Source organism: Pleurodeles waltl, chromosome 11, assembly GCF_031143425.1.
Source record: "Pleurodeles waltl isolate 20211129_DDA chromosome 11, aPleWal1.hap1.20221129, whole genome shotgun sequence".
Lineage (NCBI taxonomy): Eukaryota > Metazoa > Chordata > Amphibia > Caudata > Salamandridae > Pleurodeles > Pleurodeles waltl.
The window spans coordinates 140,920,024-140,942,025 of record NC_090450.1 but is presented as its reverse complement, the minus strand read 5'-3'; the positions used below and the strand labels follow the sequence as shown (position 1 = coordinate 140,942,025).

Below are 22,002 nucleotides of genomic sequence, written 5' to 3'. Positions count from 1 at the left end.
TCACCCATTCACTGTCAATCTTACTGATTCATTCATTCTCAGTGAGTCAAGTCACAATTTAATTTTTGGTAGACGGAGTAGTTACCATTGGCCTGGCAGAGGACTTTGCATCCACCTGGCCGGGACTACTCCGCCCGTCAAATTTATAAACGACTGCCTAAAAGACGGTCATTTATAAAGACATTGGCAGAAACTATCGTCATGATGGTTCATGTCGGTGCATTTTTCTGTTTTTTACAGGACTGCGTCGGAAGAACGCAACCCTGTAACGAACAGTCTTCTTTTTTAATTTTTGAAAGGAAGATCCCGAAACAGGATTTGCCCTTGGTAAAGAAAAAAAAAGTAATGTTTCCCTCGCCTTGGGAGGCTTCTGCCATGGTGGGGCAGATGAATTGACATGTTTTTAATGTTCCTTGCCACCAGGTTTTACTTGGCAGTAAGAAACAGTAAAAAATTACTACATGTCCGCCCATCCAAATTGGGTGGGTGGATATTTAGTCATTTCTCAGATGCCCCTTGTTCCCCAGAGCCGTCAGAGGGGGTTAATTACAGCAGAGACAGAGTAGTCTGTGCCGTGATTACCCAAAGGTCCTCCCGCATCTAAATGTGGTGGGCGCACCACATTCTTGGTGGTAAGAGAACTCTGTCGCTGTTGCAATGGAGTATCCTTACCTCCAAGAATTAAACGAGGCTGTCATTCTGAAAAAATCAGTCTCACCTATTCTCACTTTGTCTCACTCATTCTGACTCTCACACTGTGACTCCATCTTATACACAGTGGCACTGAATGTCATTCTCCTCACCCTTACACTCACTGTCATTCTCCCTCACAGATACAGTCACTGTCATTATCTTCACTGTTGCACTCACTGTCTTTCTGCCTCACTGTAACCCTCACACTCATTCTCCCTCATTGTTACACTCACTGTCATTGTTCCTCACAGTTACACTCATTGTCCTCCCTGTAGCACTTATATTCGTTCTCCCTCAGTTAGTCAGTCATTCTCCCTAACAGTAACACTTACAGCCCTTCTCCCTCACAGTTGGGCTCACTGTCATTCTCCATCACTCACTGACATCTCCTAATTCTAGACGATCTAGATCTAAGAACCTTAAGAAAAAACTGCAGATGAATTTTTTTTTCATGATTTGCACTTTTGGACTTTGAACCTTTGATAAATTTGTTGTACGCCAAGAACTCTGAGTGAGAACTCCTGTGAAGGCATAAATACCAGACTCAGATGATGCACCAAGACTTTGTTTATGGCCTGAAAGTGAACTGCTGTGGTTGACAGGAGATGCTTCCCTGCCCATTATTGAATGCGGAATGTGAGAAGATTCAATGCCCCAGACCCTGTTCTGTATTGATGGTTTAGAACTGTCTTCTTTATCATATTGTCTATATGAACCAATACTGCAGCACCCCTTAGACTGTCTACAAAATATTGAAGGTCTAAACAAAACGCTATCATTTAATTCCATTTGCAAGAATTAGATATTTCCTGCAAAGACCACCGGCCCTACAGTAAGTTGGATCCCAGAGTTGCTCCCACCCCAGACTGCTAGCATCAGTTTATAATCTTTGGGTTTGAAAAGGAGAGCATCATTCCTGTCTGCAGTGTTGATAGGAGTATCCACCATTGTTGGTAGCTCCGTATGTTTTGAAAAACTGAGAATAATATAAGCATGCATCCAAAAACAGACACAGTGCTGAAGAATATGGGAACAGCGAGTCCCGGGTGCATCTGTGTCCATTGAATCACAAACAGGGTTGCTGCCCCTAATAAAGCAGAAATGAATGGAGGAGATTTTATTATCAACCCTTACCAATATTTGGAGGAAACAAGTCCTGTTAACTTGATACTCACTGTATATTCCTAGTTTCAAAGTCATAGTCCACATGAATCTCCGTATGTTGATAGAAATTTGTGCAAATGATTTAACAACCAGATCTTTCTTGACTCTACAAGGAAGACCTTGGCCATGTGGTCCTGAAAAGGGCTTCTTTATGCTCCAATCTCTGTGTTGGCTGGAGATGAGATTTCAATTAATTGATCATGAACTCCAACTATTGAAGAGTCTGGATTGCAATTGCTGTGTCATTCATCTTCTGGGAAAATTATGAAGACTGAATCGGGAGAGGTTCTATATATGGAAGAATTTGATAGCTTTGCTGTGAAGGAGAGCTATCACTGGAGTCAGAACATTTGTAAAAACTCTTGGTGCTGCCTTGCAACAAAAAAAGCTGTACCCTGAACTGCCAGTGGAGATTCCCTATTGTAGTCCTCAGAAACCTCAGATGTGAATCTGGACAAGATGAAAACACTGAGCTAGCTGAAGCCAGGTTTCTCCCCAGGCCCTCACGGTCCAGCATAAAGATCTATGGTGTATGGAGGATTTACAGCTATAGCTTGAAAAAAATAACAGCTCGATTGAGTGCTGAAGGCATCAGTGTACTGGCAGGGAGCATGGAGATTTGTTTTTGTATGTCTGAACACAGCATCGAACAAAGGAGAGACGATGTACCTCATGCTTCCAGTGTGCTGAGAATGGCCATATGGATGCATAACTGTGATGGTAATATGGTATGATGAAGACAATAAAGCTATCCACTTACCTGCCAGAAAAGAGGCGTGTGTTGTGGAGCACATTGCAGTACATCCAAAGGCTGAACTCCTGTGGAGTCAGGAGCAGGCGGTTTGGGTTCCCAACACTACTATAGATGTTTGGATATCTCATTGGGCGTGTTGCTAGCTAGGAGACGTCAGCGTTCTAGTTGCTGCATGCTGAAGAAAGATGATGACGTCTTGTTGCAGTGGTCGAGCTGTTGGTTGTCTTACCGGAGAATTTAACCCTCACAAAAAAGATGCTACATCTAGAGGTTTGTGGACTCTCAATGCATAATATACCGGTAACAAATCCCAGGATGGGGTAGACTGCTCTGTAGCCAGTCAAAAGGAGCATTGCGAGGAAAAAGATACAACAGATCTTTTTCCCTTTAAAAGAAATCCAGTCACGCCCGGTCAACTCTGTAAACTCTCTACCCTCTCAGAAATCTATTAAGGATTTTGTCACTGCTAGTAATATGAGAGAGAGGGCTGCCAGAACAATGATTGTAACACTAGATCCATCTAGTCCTCCCAGAGAGGCTGTACTAGTACTTCTGAAGATGGCTTTCCTTCTGCTGCCCCCCCTGTTGACTAATCATTGTGCTTATACTGGTGAGTTAGATGGTCAGGAGGCTTGTGCCGTGCTTCATGAGGTAGCAACAAGGTTGATTGGGGTGGGCGTTGGAGGTTCACAGATGACAGCCAATAACGAAGGAGTCATTTTGGACAGTATACTGAAAAGTTAGCATAGGGTTCTTCTCCGCTCGATAATCCAGCTCAGATCTGACCTTGTTTTGACTAAAAACGAACTGCGGACGACAAATGAGACTTCATGGGGCATCTATGGCCCACTGGAGGCTCTAGACCATGGATACTCAAAGTACCTCCCGCGGGCCTCATGCGGCCCCTCTGACCTTTACATGCGGCCCTTTGAGCAACAGGAGCACTGGGCAGCTGTTTGCTTGACTCTGCACTAACAATAAAAATATAAAATACATGCACAATTATTTATTTCAAGCTCAATTGTTCTTAAAGAAAGGAAGTAACTAGGGACTCCTGCACTTAACTTTAGAAACGCCTTCATTTTTAAAGACATCTTGCAACACAAGTGTAAAACTAAGACAGCCTCTTCAAAATTAAAAAAAAAAGTGTATTTAGTTAACATGCAGAACCTTTTCACCTAAGTACAATTTATTTTATCAGTGAACTGAGATGTATCCATTTAAAAGTGACAGTTTTCAAACATAAATTTGAAAACATAAATTTGGAAACATTAATTATTTCCCTTACCCTGAGAACACCACCAATAGTAAATTAAAGAGACAAGTCACTTGGTATGTGCGCTTTATGGGTGGCCTGGGTTCCTATCATACATGAACAACATTACACTTTAATAAATCAAACATAGAAGCAGGTTTTGTGCAGCGCACACCATGAATCATGTATTTCGAGGTCATCTTAAATGTGACAATGCAGAAAAAGGAGGAAAAGTGAGACTAAACAATTGCCTAGGATCACACAATTTGGAAAAGTGGATTAGTTCCAGGTTTTCTGGTTTCCCATTGTTTTTTTCAGCCACTAGATGTATATAATTTGCTTCTCCTACACCTACCTTGCCACCAATCCCCCCCAGCCACCCCACCTGACTGCCACTGCCCTGGCATCAATGCGGCCCCCAGGCACGTCACAGACCAAACGTTTTGGCCCCTGGGAAAATGTTTACGAGTGCCCATGCTCTAGACACTTTATTCACGTTCTGAAGCAGGTAGTCCATCTGAACTGGAGGAAAAAACTGAGGAGGTGAGTGCAGCCAAGTCTAGTGAAGTGTCTAAGGCTGTTTCACTAATGTCTCTCCCGCAAAAAGAGCTTCTTAAGGGAGACAGGGAAGATGAATACATCTCACTCTCAACTGAGCAAGTGGAAAACATTGTGACACAGGCATTTGAAGAAGGGGTTCTAGACCTGGTCTGGAGAGGATGAGCTATAATGGGATTACAAGGATGATGGGCTCACTCTCACTAGTGAGCACCATCTCAAGCCCCCAGAAACAGTGCTTAGACTCTCTCAAGCCTGTGTGAATGGTACAATGACGTCTGTCCCCATGGTCAAGAATATACCAAGTGAGAACTCTTGCTCTGGTCAGCCTGAGCCAACATTATCCTCAATCTGTGGACTCATTGAGACCCATAGAAATGAAAATCGGAAGGATAATCAATCATTAAAAACTACCCATCTCAAAAGACAGGTAGTTCTTTGCATATATATACAAATATGGACATCCTACAGACTAGAGTTACTGAAATGGAAACCAGACATAGTAGTCTGGTGGAACTTGTCCATAGCAACCAATCCCTAATGGAACTACAGGGGATAAAGTTTGAGAATTTATTTTCCAGAGAAGAGGGCATGGAAAACTTTCTCGGTTGAATAACTTGAGGATCGTAGGGATTCCAGACCAGAAGGACAGAGATGATGCCATGTCTTTTATTGTCCATCTGTTTAAGGAAGCCTATATTCAGTTTGTTGATTGGGATACGGACAGTGCTATTCAGAGGGGACACAGATTCCTGTTCTGTAGACCAATCAATGACCGAGTAGGTCGATACCCCTGTGCCGTTCTGATTTACATAGGTAATTTTAGTCTGTGAGAGCTCATTTATCAGGCCACCCTTCCTAGGTCTCCAGTCAGAGCTTGTGAAATAGGATGTTTTGTGAAATTGGATTTTGCTAAGAAACTGTGGTGTGGAGATGGCAATTATGAGAACAAATTCTTGAGCTCCAGAGGGTGGGGACAACTGTGTTTCTACTTGAACCTGCTACTTCAAAAATCTGCTATTTTAGCAAGTTTTCTTTTGCAATGACTCTGTTCAAGCTATGGATCTTCTTAATAAGTGGGTGAAGGTTACTACCCTAATGGGTGATACAGGCGAGGCATTCATGAACATTCATTGAACATGCACAATTTCTTAATTGCTCCATCACCTTCTATCTTTTATGTGATACCTTTACATTCATGTTTTTTTAGCAGTTTGATCTGATATAATTAGGGCCTGCGGGGGTTTCCGCCTGCCGGTAGCTGATGCTTAGGGGTAGATTAGTGGTTGGGTTCCTACTGTCATCGGTGTCGACAGTATTAGGGTGAGTGGGATGGTTTGGGGTTTAATTGTGTTGCATTTGGGGGGGGGTGATGTGGGGGGTAAGGAGAACAGTAGAGGGTAGCGAGGATAAAGTTCAGTCTTATTTATATTGAGCATTTTTTGGCACTTGAGCATTACAATAAAGGCATAAAAGGTTGTAAGAGAACAGGGTGTTTTGGGAAGAAAGTGAATGGAGTCAGTATTCAAGATTATGTTGTATGTGTATATGGTGCATAATACCCTTAAAGCTGGCAACCAAGGTTTACACATTGTGAGCTGGTACGCTAAAGGATTGAGATTTATCAAGAATATTGCCTTAGTTAAAGCAGAACTCTTCTTGCTCAAACTGCATATCATATTTTTTGGCAAGACTCATTTGGCTCCAAAAGAAATACATGAATTCCTCACTCAGTTATGAAGTTCTGGTGGTGGCAGGGATTGAAGCTCCACAGCAAAGCATTGCTCTTGAGGTCTCTAGTCGGGAGTGACAAATTGATAATGCCATAGTAGATTATGGGGGGTTAGTTGATAGCCCGGATAGAGAAAAGTGGAGTGCAGCTCACTCCATGTTTTGTTTATGGCCATAATTTAGATGACATGATGTATAACTAACTGCTAAGGGAGCTTCATCATTGGCCTGAGTCACTTATACCTTGCAGAGATTTTCAGTGATTTTACAGTCTCAAATGGATACTTTCCCAGTAATGTCCCATGAAGAAACCTACAAATATACTGCCACCTATTAGAGTATGTAATTACACGTTACTGTGCCCCACACAAATCTGCCTTATGCATTGGCATGTACTTGATAGATCACGTTAGCCTCAAACTTATTTATTGGTCTTAATCCACAAATTGTAAAGATCATAATGTGTTGTCTTTGTGTATAAAAGGGGTGTTTTATGCTCTTCTCGAGAACCATCTTGTTAGATTTTTTGATAGAATACTTCTTTTAGATATATATTCTATTGAAACTATAGAAGTCCTACTTCGAGAGCTCATAGAGATCAATTTGAGATCTACATCAATCCTCGTTCTGGTTCTGGATTCCTGTGTAGACTGCAATCAAAAAAAGGATATGTGAAAGAGGCCATAAGAAGATCCGGGCATACCAGCTTGCCCGATTTGAAAATAATGAATAAATATGACAAACACAAGCATGTCAGATTAAAGAAAAAGAAGAATTTGATAGTTGAAATCGAAAATAGTGGGGGGAGTGGGATAGCCCTAATTGCAGTCCTTGTGGAGATAAGAGAGATCTTTGGGCATATTATTCTAATCTCTATTCAGAGACCTTCAATACTTCACCAGGGCAGATCAAAGTCTTCTTACAGGAATTTCCCCCGCCTGTAGTTATGCCGCATGTTCGAAAGGATCTTCTGGCGATTCTTATAGCTGGTTGAGCCGTACAAGGAAGGTGAGTGCCCTATATGGATCACTGCGCAGATCATTTATACGGGGGTCTGATAAATAGTATCTTGATTAAAAGGGGCACTAGACAGAGTTGCCCTCTTCTACCCCTCCTTTTTGCTCTATATTTAGACCCCTTTATACAAGATCTTAATTGCACTGTACTTCTGAAATATTTTTCTTTTCATAGTTTTGAGGTTAAAAGTCTTGGCATACAATTATGATATTGCTATATTAAAATTTTTAATTTCCCATTTGTTAAATGTGATTAAAGAAATAGCAGGCAATTTTAGAGCTATATCTGGATACAAGCTATTGAAAAACCTTTATTGGTGAACAATAACCAGATATGCAAACGTATTCACCCAGGGTCAAGTCCGGATTATATTTGTAGGTACATATAACACTTAGTATGGCAGATAGTATCAATTTAAACTACACTACACTGCATTATACACTTTGGGCCTGATTAAGTTTTTGACGGAGGGAATACTTCATCACAAACATTACGTCTATCCGGTCTGTCATATTACGAGCCCCACAGGATAGAATGGGTTCGTAATTGGCAGACGGGATATCCGTCACGGGTGTGACAGAGTATTCCCCTCCGCTGATTTCTATATCATGCCGTAAGCCATTTAAAACTCTGTTGAGGTAGTGGGATAGATTTCATCTTAGCCTCACTGGGCATTGTAATGTTAGAGCAATGTTTATCATTCCCGTTATTTGTATTATTTTAGAACTATACCCGTATATCTCACCAAAGGTTTCTTTCAAAAGTGGAAGCTAATTGACAGAAATGTATCTGAGGGTATCAAAAGCCTTGATGTGCTTTCCAAACCTTACAGTTATCATGTCAGTAGGGTGGGGTGGTACTGCCCTCTTTATGGCTATATTTTTTAGCAATCAATAACAAAAGTACACTGTTCCTAACTCTAGGGTGAACAGTTAAAGTTTAGGAGCTAAAAACCCTCACACACCCGAAAGGGTGTCATGCTTCATCATCGGGAAGCTCCTCGTCAGACCGGCTGGTGCAATGTCTGACGGGCTCCCCTTTCGGGGGCTCTTTGCCGGAGATCTTTTTAATTACGTGTATGAGAGAGGGCGAGCACGACGGTGGGTAGGTGTCTCGAATTGAGGACGCCTATATAAAAAAGCTATAGGCTGGATCGTGCTACCCCCTAAGGGGCCCCCCAAAAGCAGAGGGCGGGGCGACCTTTTTGTTTACGAGACAGTTCACAGAAATGCTGTAAGTGACTGCTATTTATCTCTCATACACGTAATTAGATAGTGTTTTCTTTTGTACACAGCCAGGAGAAGTCTAGTTTGCTGTAGGTCCTGATGAAGCGTTAGAGGATCTTTCACGACCAATATTACGCGAAACATGTTGACCATACCCTAGGAGATAGGTGACAATTTCCCAGTACTCCAGGCTTTCTAAAGTGGTTGAGCATCATTCTCATTCCCCACTTTATTATGTTTTTAATCTTGATCGTAACCCCTCTGGATAGATATTAAAACAGAACAAGTTCAGGGGTTTCTAATCAATCTTAATTTGATCACTCTCCTGCCATTCAGAGTGTCTGACCTTCATAAATCAACGGCAGCCACCACATATTAAAAAGATCTCCGGCAAAGAGCCCCCGAAAGGGGAGCCCGTCAGACATTGCACCAGCCGGTCTGACGAGGAGCTTCCCGATGATGAAGCATGACACCCTTTCGGGTGTGTGAGGGTTTTTAGCTCCTAAACTTTAACTGTTCACCCTAGAGTTAGGAACAGTGTACTTTTGTTATTGATTGCACGTATTGGGAGTATGTACACTGGACCTTTAATCCTCCCGATCCCTCTTTTTGTTGATATATTTTTTAGCAGCCTTCACTTTTCAGTTATTTACAGTTATTTGTGGGCTAGATTGGCACTAGGGCAGTTTACGAAGGTCTGGGGAAGATTACAAAGCATTTTAATGGTCCTTGCAATACCACATATTTTAAGTATACTACATTTTAAACCCTCAGGGTCTATCATTCGATCTGGGCATAATATTAGGAAAATATTGGGAATTTCAAGCTATCATCGGTTTACCCTTTTTGTCTATAATCCCAATCTTCCATAACCACTACATTTTATCTTGTTGGTGGCTCTGCCAATTTACACTTATAGGTCATATAATGGTTGAAGGGCACCTACCCATTCATTTGAACGATTACAGAATGAAAGTGCATTACCTCGGAAAGGATTTTTTCAACATTTACAATTTTGTAATTTTTTTTTAGCGACTATGCCATCAGGGGAAATAGATCTGACAAGCAATGAGTTTTTGGAGTTCATTATGAAGATATAGAATTCTAAATAGGGGAGGGGAGTCTAGATTTACTTTACTAGCCGTCAAATGGAGTCAACATTTAGGACAGATGGTCACATTTCAAAATGTACAAATATTTTATATGTTGACACATACAGTACCTAATGTCTTGTGTATGACGGTGCACACGTTTAACATTCTCAGCAATTTATGTTATACACCTTTATTGCTAAATAACTGGGGCATAAACCAGGATTCTCGCTTTGGTGTGCTATGGAGGGAGCCGATGTTACTCACATTTACCAGCATGCCTATCGATAACACAAATTGGAATGCTGTACTTGAGAAAATTAAATGACTCCGAATTGATTATTGTAGGGCACTCTTGTTTGCTGATTACTATTTTATGGCAATCATATTGACCAGATCTTAGTCTGGAATAACGTTGGCTTCCGAAAGAAACACTTAACACCTTGTTTTGGTAATCTGAATGTGTCACTGTTTGTGACTCAAAATCTAGATTCTCCAAAGCAATATGTGTAGGGCAAAGCTTCTTTGAATATGGGATCCTAATACAAGCGTGGTTGCACAAGCTGTTTTCTGAATATGATCCAAGCTAGGCGGGTATGAGGTTCCTCAGGGATTATAGACCATGCATCTATGGCGTGGAATGCTTAGAGTTACTACTGGTTGCCAGCTTGGGAAATGTAAATCTAATTGAGTATTATTATATGATTCCTATCAATTTATGATAATTTATCTCTGACACACAGTGAAGTTAAATCTTCTTCTTGCCTGTTTGTAAATAGTTTCAATTTTTTTTTTAAAGTGAATCTTTGATTGGGACATGTAGATACTCAGCCTGTAGACCTATTTTACCATTGATAAATGTGATTCATCTTGAGATGAGTTGAAAGAATGAATTTGTTCACCAACCTGCGATATCTCACTTACATTTATTCCCCAGAATACTTTCTTATTACAAAGACAGTTGAGTACCCCACAGAACCTCTCTCCTGAGGAGGAACAGGAAGAATGCAGTTTTTCAAAACGAACATCAGGCAGATATTGCTTCATTCCAGTGACAGTGTGCAGGAGACCCATGTCTGGGCATACACATCCCACTTAGGGTGACACGCTAAAGTATACAACAAAGTGATGGATGGAATGCTTGATTTAATGTCAGCGACTGGTAATCACTTTGGGCTCATCCATAGTTATTTTGCACAAAATGCCAACTTAGTTTCAAACGAGCCATATGCAAATCAATCTTGACCCTACTCCAGTCGTTCACAAATTGATTTGATCCATTTATCCTAAAACAGGGCCAGGAATCTCCCTTCGGGTTCAGCATGAACCTCTGTTTTGGCATAGTCGGAAATGTTGCCCCTGGTTTCCTTGTTTCCTGAAGCAGTCTAAGTAGCATTTTCATTCTTAGGTTGGAAGCAAGATAATTCTGTGTTCCTATGTCAACTCCCCTCAAAGGATTTCCTGTCCTTATCAAAAGATTTAGGGGGTCATTACAACCTCAGCGGTCTTTTTACAAGACCGCCGAGGGACCGCCATGCTGAAGACCGCCAGTAGTGGCGGTTTGCCGCTCGGCGTATTATGACTGTTGGCTGCTCTCCGTCCTTTTTCCGACGGAGAGCCGCCAACAGCCATACTGGCGGGAGGCAGGGAAGTGGAGGTTGCTCCACCTCCACCGCCACGCCAACAGAACACCGCCCAGCGAATCACGTCCTGTGATTCGGCGTGGCGGTGTTCTGCTGGAGGTGTGGTGTCGGCGGAGTAGCCCCCATGGCTCCCGTCCCCTCCCGGAGGATCGACGGAACAGGTAAGTCGATCGTCCGTTAGGAGAGGGGGGTTGGGGGGTGTTGTGTGGGTGCATGTGGGTGTGCGTCTGTGTATGTAGAGGGGGTGTGTGAGTGCGTGTATGCTTGCGGGGGTGTTGCGTGTATTGGGAATGAGTGCGTGTATGTCTGTGGGTATGTCTGTATGTCTGTGTGCGTGTATGTGTGAATGTGGGTGTGAGTGTCTGACTGTGTGTGTGGATGTTGGCATGTATGTCGGGGTGTGTGCATGTGTGTGTTGGTGGTGCCTGCATGCGTGTCGGGTGTGTGTGAGTTATGTGATGTTGGGGGTCGGGGTGGGGAGGGGGGTCCTGCCACCTTTGGGGGGTGGCATGGGTGGTGGGGGGTGTAGGGGAGGGAGTCGGGGTGGGGGGTGGGGGAGACCCCTATCAGTGCCAGGGAAGGAGTTCCCTGGCACTGATAGTGCTTACCGCCATGGATTTCATGGCGGTTCAAACCGCTGGAAATCCACAGCGGTAAGCCGGGTCCAAATACCGCCGCCGGTATAGTGACGGCCGCCAGGCTGGAGGTCTCAAGCCCGGCGGGCAGAACGGAGAACCGGCGGATGACCATGGCGGTAACCGCCATGGTCATAATACAAAAAAAAGACCGCCAGCAGGTCCTCCGCCTTCCGCCAGGGTCGTAATGACCCCCATAGTCTAGTACCTAAAGAGTGGGTTATGTTTCTGATTTTTCAAAGATTTGTGGACAACTTATTCAAGAGCACCAAAAACCCTGCTGCTTAATAAAGGGATCCTTAGTAGACAAGTATACATATTTTTAAATGTATGTCGATGGGCAGCAAACACCGCACTTGTTGTCCCAAATGTTTCTCTGAAATTATCAGAAGCAACTTCTGATAAAAAAAGGTTTCCTGGTCCTTTGTGTGAGCCACTGTGAGCCATGTTCTTCAGTCCATAGGACTGCTGCTGCTGCTGAGCCCCGCAACCACTAGCATACAGCTGCCAGTGTCCTGCATTCTACCCCTGGTATCCGTCTGAAGCCCCGAAATATTGGATGAGGGTGTTCCTGTTTGTGCACTTGTAGCATTCATGGCTGAACTTTTCAGTTCATGGGTGTACACAACCCCTCATCGTAGTCCCAACAGGTACCCCCTGCCCTCTCTGCCCCTTGGATGCAGGACTCACTCCTCCCTGGGAGGGGCACCCCTGAAAGGGCTGATAAACTATTGGCAAGCTGCTGGCCCTGAAAATAGTTTTCCTGAACTTTGCTGGGCCCACAGTGTGCTGCCAAAGATCTGTGTCCAGCTCCCACCACTTTGCCTTTGGATCCCATGCCAAGTGTGCCCTGAACTCCTTATCATACTGGGCCCAGGCATATCCTCCAAACCTAATTTGAGCTTTACGAATCACATCTACATACCTGAACATGGCCACACAGTGCTCCGAAAACTTTTCACAGTATACACTAGCATAAATTAAGAATGCCACGGTACAGTTCTCTATTGTCAGGAGCACCCTTGGCTGTTTTGCCAGCTCATACTCCTCCTCCTTAGACACGTTTTTCGAATGCAGCTTCCTGTGCAAGAGCTTGAACATTTCCACATATTCCTCCTTCCATATTATTTCTTTTGGTGCGATAATCAAATGTGCCCCAAGGGTTTCGTCATACCTACATAGGACAGTCTCTTAATCTTGAGCTCCTTGCTCTCCATCCCCCCTTTCTGGTCCCCTTTATCCTTACTCTGCCCGCTGTCCACCCCAATACTTACTTTGCTGTTCCTTGCTCACCATCCTTCTGCCTGTTACTTCATCTGTATCAACCCATTGTCTGCCATGTACCTTTCCTTACGTAGTTGCTCACTCACCTCCCCTTTTTCACCCCCACGTTAACATCCATGAACACTATCACCACCCCCACGCCAGTGGCCTGGACCTTTTCTAACTCCAGGGTCAGTGGCCGTACAGATGGTTGCGGGCTCACCAGTGGCCTCCAGGTCCCTAACACCGTATTCTACCGGGCCTCATTTGCCTGAAACCCACTAGATATGACATTAGCAGGAACCCCCTCCTGTGAACCAACTTGTGCCTTCACCGGAACCTCTTCGTCCTGCACCTCGCCTTTCTCAAGATTGTCTTCATCATAATCTAATATCACAAAATAAAATGATGGACGGAGTGTTGAAACTTTTCAAACACTCACCCCGCCCAGTCACACACCTGGGTTTAATCCATTGTTATTTTGCTTGCCACGTCACCCCAGTTCAGACCCAGCTATATAGAAATCAATCTTGACCCTGCTCCCAGTGGGAGCAGTCTAGCCCGAAATAGCAAGCCAGGTCAGGGCAGGATTCAAGCATCCCGGGACCGGTTTCAGGATACCACCCTTCATCAGCCAGACTAGCTTGAATCCAGTGGCGCAGCAAGCAAGGGACCCACATCTGGGCATAAGTTAGCCACTTAGGGTGAACATGGCAATATCACAAAATAAAATGATAGACGGAGTGTTGAAACTTTTCAAACACTCATCCCCAGGCACAGATCTGGGTTTAATCCATTGCTATCTTGCTTGCCATGTCACACCAGTTCGGACCCAGCTATACGCAAATCAGTCTTGACCCTGCCGCCAGTGGGAGCAGTCCAGCACGAACTGTCAAGCTAGGTCCTCCCTGGACAGGATTCAAGCACCCTGGGACCGGTTTTAGGATATCACCCTTCATCAGCCATTCTAGCTTGAATCCATTGGCGCAGCAAGCAGGGACCCACGTCTGGGCATACCCTAGCCACTTAGGGCGCACAAGGCAATATCACAAAATAAAATCATAATCCACCAGCGTCAAACCCTAAGTGTCCTCTACCCTGCCCCAGCTCGTGCCCGCACACACTCCCTGGCTTGTTACTGTTGCTCTCTCTGGGGTTGTGGATCGACACACGGCGCCCGGGGATGGGGGGTAAAAAAAAAAAAAAAAAACTCCATACTGCTCTGCCGACACCACACATCTGCCCCTTAAAGGGGCCACATCTCCTCTGGTCCCTCCTGTGCTCTCCCCACCATCGGGCGTGCCCATGGGTTGTTCCCAAAAGTCTGCCCTCCACAAGGGGGCCTCGATATCCAGTTTACCAGCCCGCCTCCCTCCCCTCATGCTCTCCTCTGGCCTATTATTCCTGCAAGTGGCTCCACAGACGCCACCCTCTTCTTTTATTTGCATTTGGTGGTGGGTCCTGCACACCACAACCCGTTCGGTTGGGCTGCTGTAATGATTGCTACGTTTGTGCCGGGCCGCGCTAGCAGGCGCATTGCTAGATGGTCCCTGGCCTCCACTTGTCATCATCTCACAGTGCGGGCCACATATGCTTGATTGGCAGATGTGGCCTGGCCTGCCCCCAACACTGAGGCCCTACCCTTTCCCGCACCCCAAGGGTCAACTCTCCTCCTAGCAGAGCGGCCACCAGCACTCAATTTTTTGGCTGCATTTGTTGCCATCCACAGTTTTCTTGGCGGTGAACTCACCAGAAATGCCACAACCATGCGGTCCGACATCTGGCAAGGCAGGCTAGCTGCGCGAGCTACTGTGTCACCACACACACAATAAGATCTAGATGCCTGGCCTCGCGCATTGCCTCCACAATCTTTGCCTCAGCAGAGATTACCACCACACTAATTCTAACAGCACTATAAGCAAATAGCACCAGATGTAATTCAGGAACTTGAAAATATCACTAGCTCTATATCCCTGCCGCCAGTGATCTGGTCATCTGTACCTAAAATGGTAGCAGGTAGCCCAGAAGACATAATCTATATATCCCTTGGTCTACAGTGGGCTCTCGTGTAACCCAATCGCAAGATGGCAGTCCTAGATTGCACTGCCAACCCAATCTGCCCAGGGGCACCCCTCCATGTGATTGGCTCCCTCCCAAACCCCCCCTCGACATTGGGACTAGACATTTAAAAGTAGATTGGACCTGTCGACAAGGCTTGGACCCTTGGGGCCTGTCTCACAGGTTGTGTTTTCTAATTCCTCTCTGTCAGTTTTGCTTTGTTTTGTGCCACTGATGCATGCACTGTGTGCAGTGATCTTCACAAGAGCAAAAACAGCTGCCGCTGTCAAGGTCACTGTGATGCATGTGCACAGTATAAAGGAGAAAACGAATTTTTAAGAGTAACTGAATTTTTCACTTTATTGTACCATTGCACAAGAGGTGACACAACAAAAAAGTAGAGGTAGGGATAAATGACGAGAAAGACTTAGCTATGAAAATAAAACAAGGTGGAAAGACAGGATGAGAGAAGCAAAATAATGGCACAAGAAGGAGGCAACAGAGAAACAACAAGCATAAGCAAAGCCAGTAGGTCTGGCCTTATCAGTCAGTCATTCTACTGTGATGTGTTTATTATTTAAAATTTTCCTTTGCATCCATTTGACAGATAAAATGAAAGAATAAACATTTTTTAAAACAAGAACAATTATGCTGACGAAGCGTGGTGGTTGTGTGCCTATGTTGGAGCATTTTCATCCTTCGCAGGAATCCATGCTCATTGAGGTCAACAGGGTTTTGGATTTCCACATAGGCTGTGATTGAACCATTAATGACATTTCAATACAAACCAGTTAAGTTACACTGTGTAACCAATGTGGCCATACAAGGAAAGCTCCAGTCAAGGATAAAGTTTATTACAAACTTAAGCTCAAAGTCACGTAAACAACTCCCAAGAGAAAATTATAGAGATACAAAATCACCAAGGGTTGCCCAAGGTGACGAAATAAGTTCAGACAAACTGGCATTAATAAACCTAAGCATTCGACAAGGACAATGCAAAACATCAACAAGATTATCTGAGAAACAGAAAATAAACATTGCTCAGTTTTGATAAACATCAATGGAATTCAAATCATCAAAGGTTCAATTTAGCTGGGCACAGGGAAAACCCTACAAAGTGCCAAATCAGGGAAATATAAGTTTGGGGCAGAATACATAAAGGCAAAAAGGCCAAAAAGAATTTGGAAAAGGTCACAAGTCATGCATGTTAGAAGCTCTGTCAAGAGTCTACTGCAGGGGACAGAAAGAAAATCTTGTCTCAACAAGGAATTGCAAGGGGCACAGAGGATGATACCCCTCCAAGGGGCTCAGGACACAGGAAAGGGTCTTAGCTTCTCATCTTCAGGCGGGACACTCATCTGACCAAAGTCCAACTGGTCAATGGCATATCAAAATTCATACAACAATCTGATTGTTTTCAGGACAACAATTCATTTGACATTGAAGGTGCATTGTCCACTGAAAATTAATCGCACAGCTCCAAGTTGAAAAATTCAATTTCTTCCCATGGCATCCATCCATGTGGCTTCACATGATATTGAAACAAATGTTTGAATTCCTAATACATAGTCCAAAATGCTCTGCTTCCAAGGACAAATGTGTACAACTCTCTATGTGTAAAACAATAGAAGTCTATTACCAAATCTAGTCTTATGGGAAGGAAGTCTGAAAGAAAGTTCATGTCATGGAAATTACAATCACAAAAAAACTGGGCCTAACAGGCCTCACTTAAGCTACTACAAGTCAGTTAATACAACACATTAATACATCAAATAAAACACATTTAATACACAAACTTATACATTTGACATTAATATTCATGTTAGAATCATTTTAAACAAATTAACTCTGTTAATACCTTTCAATCAATATAACTTGGAACTGCATTTCTCTATTTTTGCATGCATATTTAAATCATTAGAAATTCAATACTGTTTCAATACATACATTTAGTCTATATATTTAGTTAAACTTTGATAGCACCAGGGTTTAGTCTAAACATATGCACATTAAAAATTACTCCTCAGTACATCTTTTTACAGTCAAACCATTAGTTTTTTGGTTAACATGAGGCATAAACTGTCACATACAGATGTCTTCTGTGGCATGAGGAGCAGCACTAAAATTTCTGCTACATTAGTCCCCTGTTTGCTGGTGAATCGAGCCATCACAAAATACTCCAACTCTCATTTTCGGTGAGACAGCTCAAACCTTCTGAGGCTTATTCAGGTAAGGTCTTCTTAAGTCCTCTAACTGCTCAATTTTACTGTAATATGCGCTCTTCCTAGTCTCCATTTCAATCTCCTCCTTTCTCTTCCTGTTCTTGGATGTTTTCTCTCTCAGCTTCTTGAATAATTTGTATTAACTTTTTCAGGTCCTGTTTCTAGTCTGTCCTGTTTGTAATGTATATTCTTATCTCTTTACTATTATCAGATCTATAAGTGCAACATTGCTGAGCATGTAATATCTTTAAAAAATCGGCCTTCCTTTGAGAGAAGACTATCTAACACAATGCAATTTTGTAAAACCATTGATCTTACAGCAACCATTTCTGTGTCCATTAATATGTCATCCGTAGTGTCTATAGATAATTTATTTACTATGGTTGACAACTTTCTAATATTGAGATCATTCAAGATAACACGTACTGATGGAATTATGCCACGAAACACATCTCCTACAATCTCTGAAGCACTTGCTCTTTTTTTGACTCCGGTGTTTGATTTCACACTTCAGACTGGATCATTAAAATGGTCCACATGATAAATCTTCGGAAAAACTACTCCCAGGTAACATGTACCATACCAGTCTTTCTGTCTGCAGCTCGTAATAGGCATTCTTTCCACATATGAAGTAACCACCATGTATGGTGGGGTCTTGTCCATTCTACATGAAAGTCCAAACGCTCTGAAACAAAAACCAATCTAAATTTTTTAGATCCTTTAAAATGTGTGTCAGCCTTTAATCTAGGTCTATATACACATAACTTCCCTACAAGTTGCCAATTTAAGGCTACAAGTCCTTGATTTCCCCCTACTGTGTGAGCTTCATCCTTATCCCAATTTTATCAGACTACTCTCCTTTCTATTTTAGCCTTCATAGCTCTTCTCCTCTCCTTAACTTGTCCAAAGAATTCCTTCTCTACTGGTATAAGAAGGCAGGTCAAATTGTTCTTGAGGGCATAAACTGTACCAAATGTCAATGTAAGCTCAAAGAAACCGCCCACTGTATCAATGTTTTTTTGTCTTTGCAATATTCCTTAAATAAATGTTTCAAGTTAGGGATGAACTATGATATGTGAATACCTCACTTACTGATGAACGCTACTGTGTACAAATGTAGTAATCCCTAGCTTCCATGGTACCTACATACTCATATCGTAATTTGTAATACACATTAGCTGATAAATCACATCTAGAACCATCAGTGTGTGAATGTTTCTCATCATTATACAAGGGATTCTGATCTGCAATGGGATTCACTAAATCCTGGGGACTTGTGGCTATAACGTTCCCTGAATCACTTGCTATGAACATACTCAATCAAATGAGCATTAATATAATCATGATAACTGTCACTACTACTAAACCTATATATACGTATTTGAATTGACTTCATCCATTTCGATTCAACACCATGAGTTATCTTATTTCAGAACAAAAATTTGAATGAAAAAATGCAAAGTGGTTTTGATGTATCACTGTCTCTTTTCATTCCTTATTATTTGTGAGCAACGCAATTATCAAAAATAGTCTTTTCAGAATCACAAAGTATTCACAAAAAAGTTCCTTGGTCTTCAAGAAAGTACCATCACAAAATAAAATGATGGACGGAGTGTTGAAACCTTTCAAACACTCACCCCCAGTCGCTGATATGGGTTTAATCCATTGTTATCTTGCTTGCCACGTCTCCCCAGTTTGGGAGTGATTTTTGGGGTATCACCCTGCATCAGCCAAGCTGGCTTGAATCCAATGTGTGTGCCCTAAGTGGTTTTGGTATGCCCAGACATGGGCTCCTTGTTTGCTGCACCACTGGATTCAAGCTAGCCTGACTGAAGAGGGGTGATACCACGAAACCGGTCCTGGGATGCTTGTTTCCAGTCCAGGGACGACCTGGCTTTGTATTTAGGCGGGACTGTTCCCATGGGGAAGCTGTAAAAATATGAAGATAAATGAGTAAATAAATACGAAAAAAATAAGAGATTACCCAATTTCACTCACACCCAAAGTGCGAAAAAGTAATAATTAAAAAAATTTATCGGATATGGTGCAGTATAAAAGTGCCACCACATGTGAGAAGATTGTTTTGAAAAAATTAAAACAAAGAAAAATTGAGTGTAATTCCAAAATTACTTATGTTAATCATGTAATGATGATGAGAGAAATGCTGAACATGTGCGTTAATTGTGAACGGATGCTGGCAATTGGTTGATAGTTCCACACTGTTAAAGATGGATTGGATATAGGAAATTATTCGGTATTGCTACAGCCGAAAGTCCCAATTGTATGCATTGAAAAATAAGCCATATCTCGACGAGCAGAAGGAAATGCCTCCTATTATTTGGTCTTTATGCCAATTGTCTCCTGGAGCAGCTCTTTTATCGACAACAACTGGTTCTTCGTCAGAATCCGAGCTTGTATAAGTCAACTGATTCCGTCTCAACCATTGTGGACCATCCACTGTTGTTGACTCAGTGAGATCCCCCTCAGACTGTACTTGTGCTGTGGCAGCCACTTGTCCAGTCCCAGCAGCTTGACTAAGATGATCCCTGTCGCTTACTGTAACCGACCCATCTGGAACAGGTGCTGTATCATCCAGGGGACCTGGAAATTTTTTAGTATGGATTGGCTATACCCAGTTAGGGAGACCAGCACACTTCACAACTGTAGTTGTTACCAAAACCACTTGGTGAGGACCTCTCGAACACGGCTCCAAGCAGGTTTTCCTTGCATGTTTCTTAAGCGTTACCCAATTGCCTGGACATACTTCATGACAAAGCTCCTGCTACAACTGTACTGTAGCTTCTCCAACCTGTTGAGACAAAGAACGAACCACATCAGTCAGTGCTTTGCAATAATTCAGCACCAAGTCATTTGTAATGCTCACAAGTGAATTTGCAGGCACTGCTTGCAATACCATGGTCCTCCCCATAATAATCTCATGAGGGGACAAACCAGTGTTTCTGTTGGGTGTACTGGGCGTACTCTTCAAGACAAGAGGCAACATGTCGGGCCAAAATTGAGTCTCATAGTCCAACGAAGTTTCAGCCAACACGTGTTTCGCCCCACATGGCGTATGCGCCAGGGCTTTCTCAAGGCACGTTATTTGAAAGCATAGTTCTTCAGACTGAATGCCACAATTATTATAAAGAATCTATTTAATTAGGAGCGAGCAATATTTATGATTCCGACGCGTCCATCGCCTCTTCGACTCAATTTTGGAATCCACCACTTCTTTTCAATAAAAACGTGTTGAATTGGACATAAGAGATCCCTTTCTTGCATTTTCTACTATTGAACTATTGCAACTAACGGCTGAAAAATTATGCTTTTATAGTGGGACCTTACCAACTATTTAGTAGCATGTCTCAATTACACACAAGCAATGAAAGGGATTCAGTAGAGTTTTCAGTAGGTTTTATTAACAAGACTGCAATCTATGATAAATTGCATTGGCTGCAATGACTAGGATAATGAACAATGCAAGAAAAAGAATGGTAAAAACGAGAGTCATGAATACAAGACCCCCACCATCACGCAATAAGCTAAGATGTGGAATAGATCTGAAATAGGTCATAATAGCCTAGCATGATGAACCTAATCTCTAACTAAAGACAGCTTGGTGTGTTAAACCAATTCTGCCAGTACTAAGTCCATGAGAAGAGACCCCCAGCCCTCGTTACCTTGGAATGAGGGTCTACATCAGACTCCATGGTGACACGAAGACTGGGGCAGCATCAAGATGGTGTGTAGCTTAGATAGTATTGATGCCATCTGGTAGGAAACACCCCTGATTATCTTGTCTGTGTGAGATGTATTTATGCAGATCTTGCAGTACCCCTGTCACAAGTATGTTCCCAAACATTAGATTAGAAGGCATGATTTTAGTCTGCAATTACATAAACAATTCCCTGGAAGGGTACATTATGTTACTGTCACACGAAAGTGGGAAAGTACATGATGTAAAAACCTACGTATCTCATTTATCTTTGACGCTGATAGTGATGCCTTTACAGAGTGGCACTGATAACGTCAAACTAAAATATCTTCCTAACTATAAACATGACAGCCATCTTGGAAGAAATAAATAAATGTGCTAAAAAAGAGCAAGCTAAGTAGGTTAAAAGTCACAAGGTGACGGGGGTCACAGGCCTGCAAGCCAAAGCATAAGCTAAACTCCTAATTTCCATTAAAACTAAATAGGATACACTACAGCCAGACCAGGAAAACTTTAGTCAAGAATAAAGTTAAGGGAGTTATTACAAACCTAATCTCAAAGTCATGTATATAACGAACAAGACAAAATTATAGAGATAAAAAATCACCCAGGGTTACCCAAGGGAACAAAATAAGATCACACAAACTAGCAATAATAAAACTAAGCATTCAACAAGCACAATGCAAAACATCAACAAGGTTATCTGAGAAACAGAAAATGAACATTGCTCAACATGAAAGCAATTCAAATGATCAAAGGTTCAATTTAGGTGGGCACAGGGAAAATCCTACAATTCGCCAGGTCAGGAAAATACATGTGTGGGGCGGAACACATGAGGACAAAAGACAAAAACAACAAAAAAGACAAAAAGAATTTAGAAAAGTGCAATCTCGGGCCACAAGCCACTATCTAAGTTGGACAAAAGATATGTAAAAAGAGAAAGCGTCAGCATATCAGAAGAACAAGAGTCTTCTGCA

At 42.6% G+C, this 22,002-nt stretch overlaps 1 protein-coding gene and 1 long non-coding RNA gene across 2 annotated transcripts in view; one reads left to right on the top strand and one right to left on the bottom strand.

The window, feature by feature from the left end:
• LEKR1 (leucine, glutamate and lysine rich 1) overlaps positions 1-22,002 on the top strand; it is a 543,246-nt gene that overhangs the window by 40,509 nt on the left and 480,735 nt on the right. The gene's annotated exons all lie outside the window — the stretch shown is intronic.
• The window catches only part of LOC138265509 (uncharacterized), a 72,692-nt gene continuing 70,723 nt past the window's right edge, over positions 20,034-22,002 (bottom strand). Inside the window, exon 3 of the long non-coding RNA XR_011199370.1 lies at positions 20,034-20,119. This is a non-coding gene — a long non-coding RNA (uncharacterized lncRNA). The remainder of the gene's footprint in view (positions 20,120-22,002) is intronic.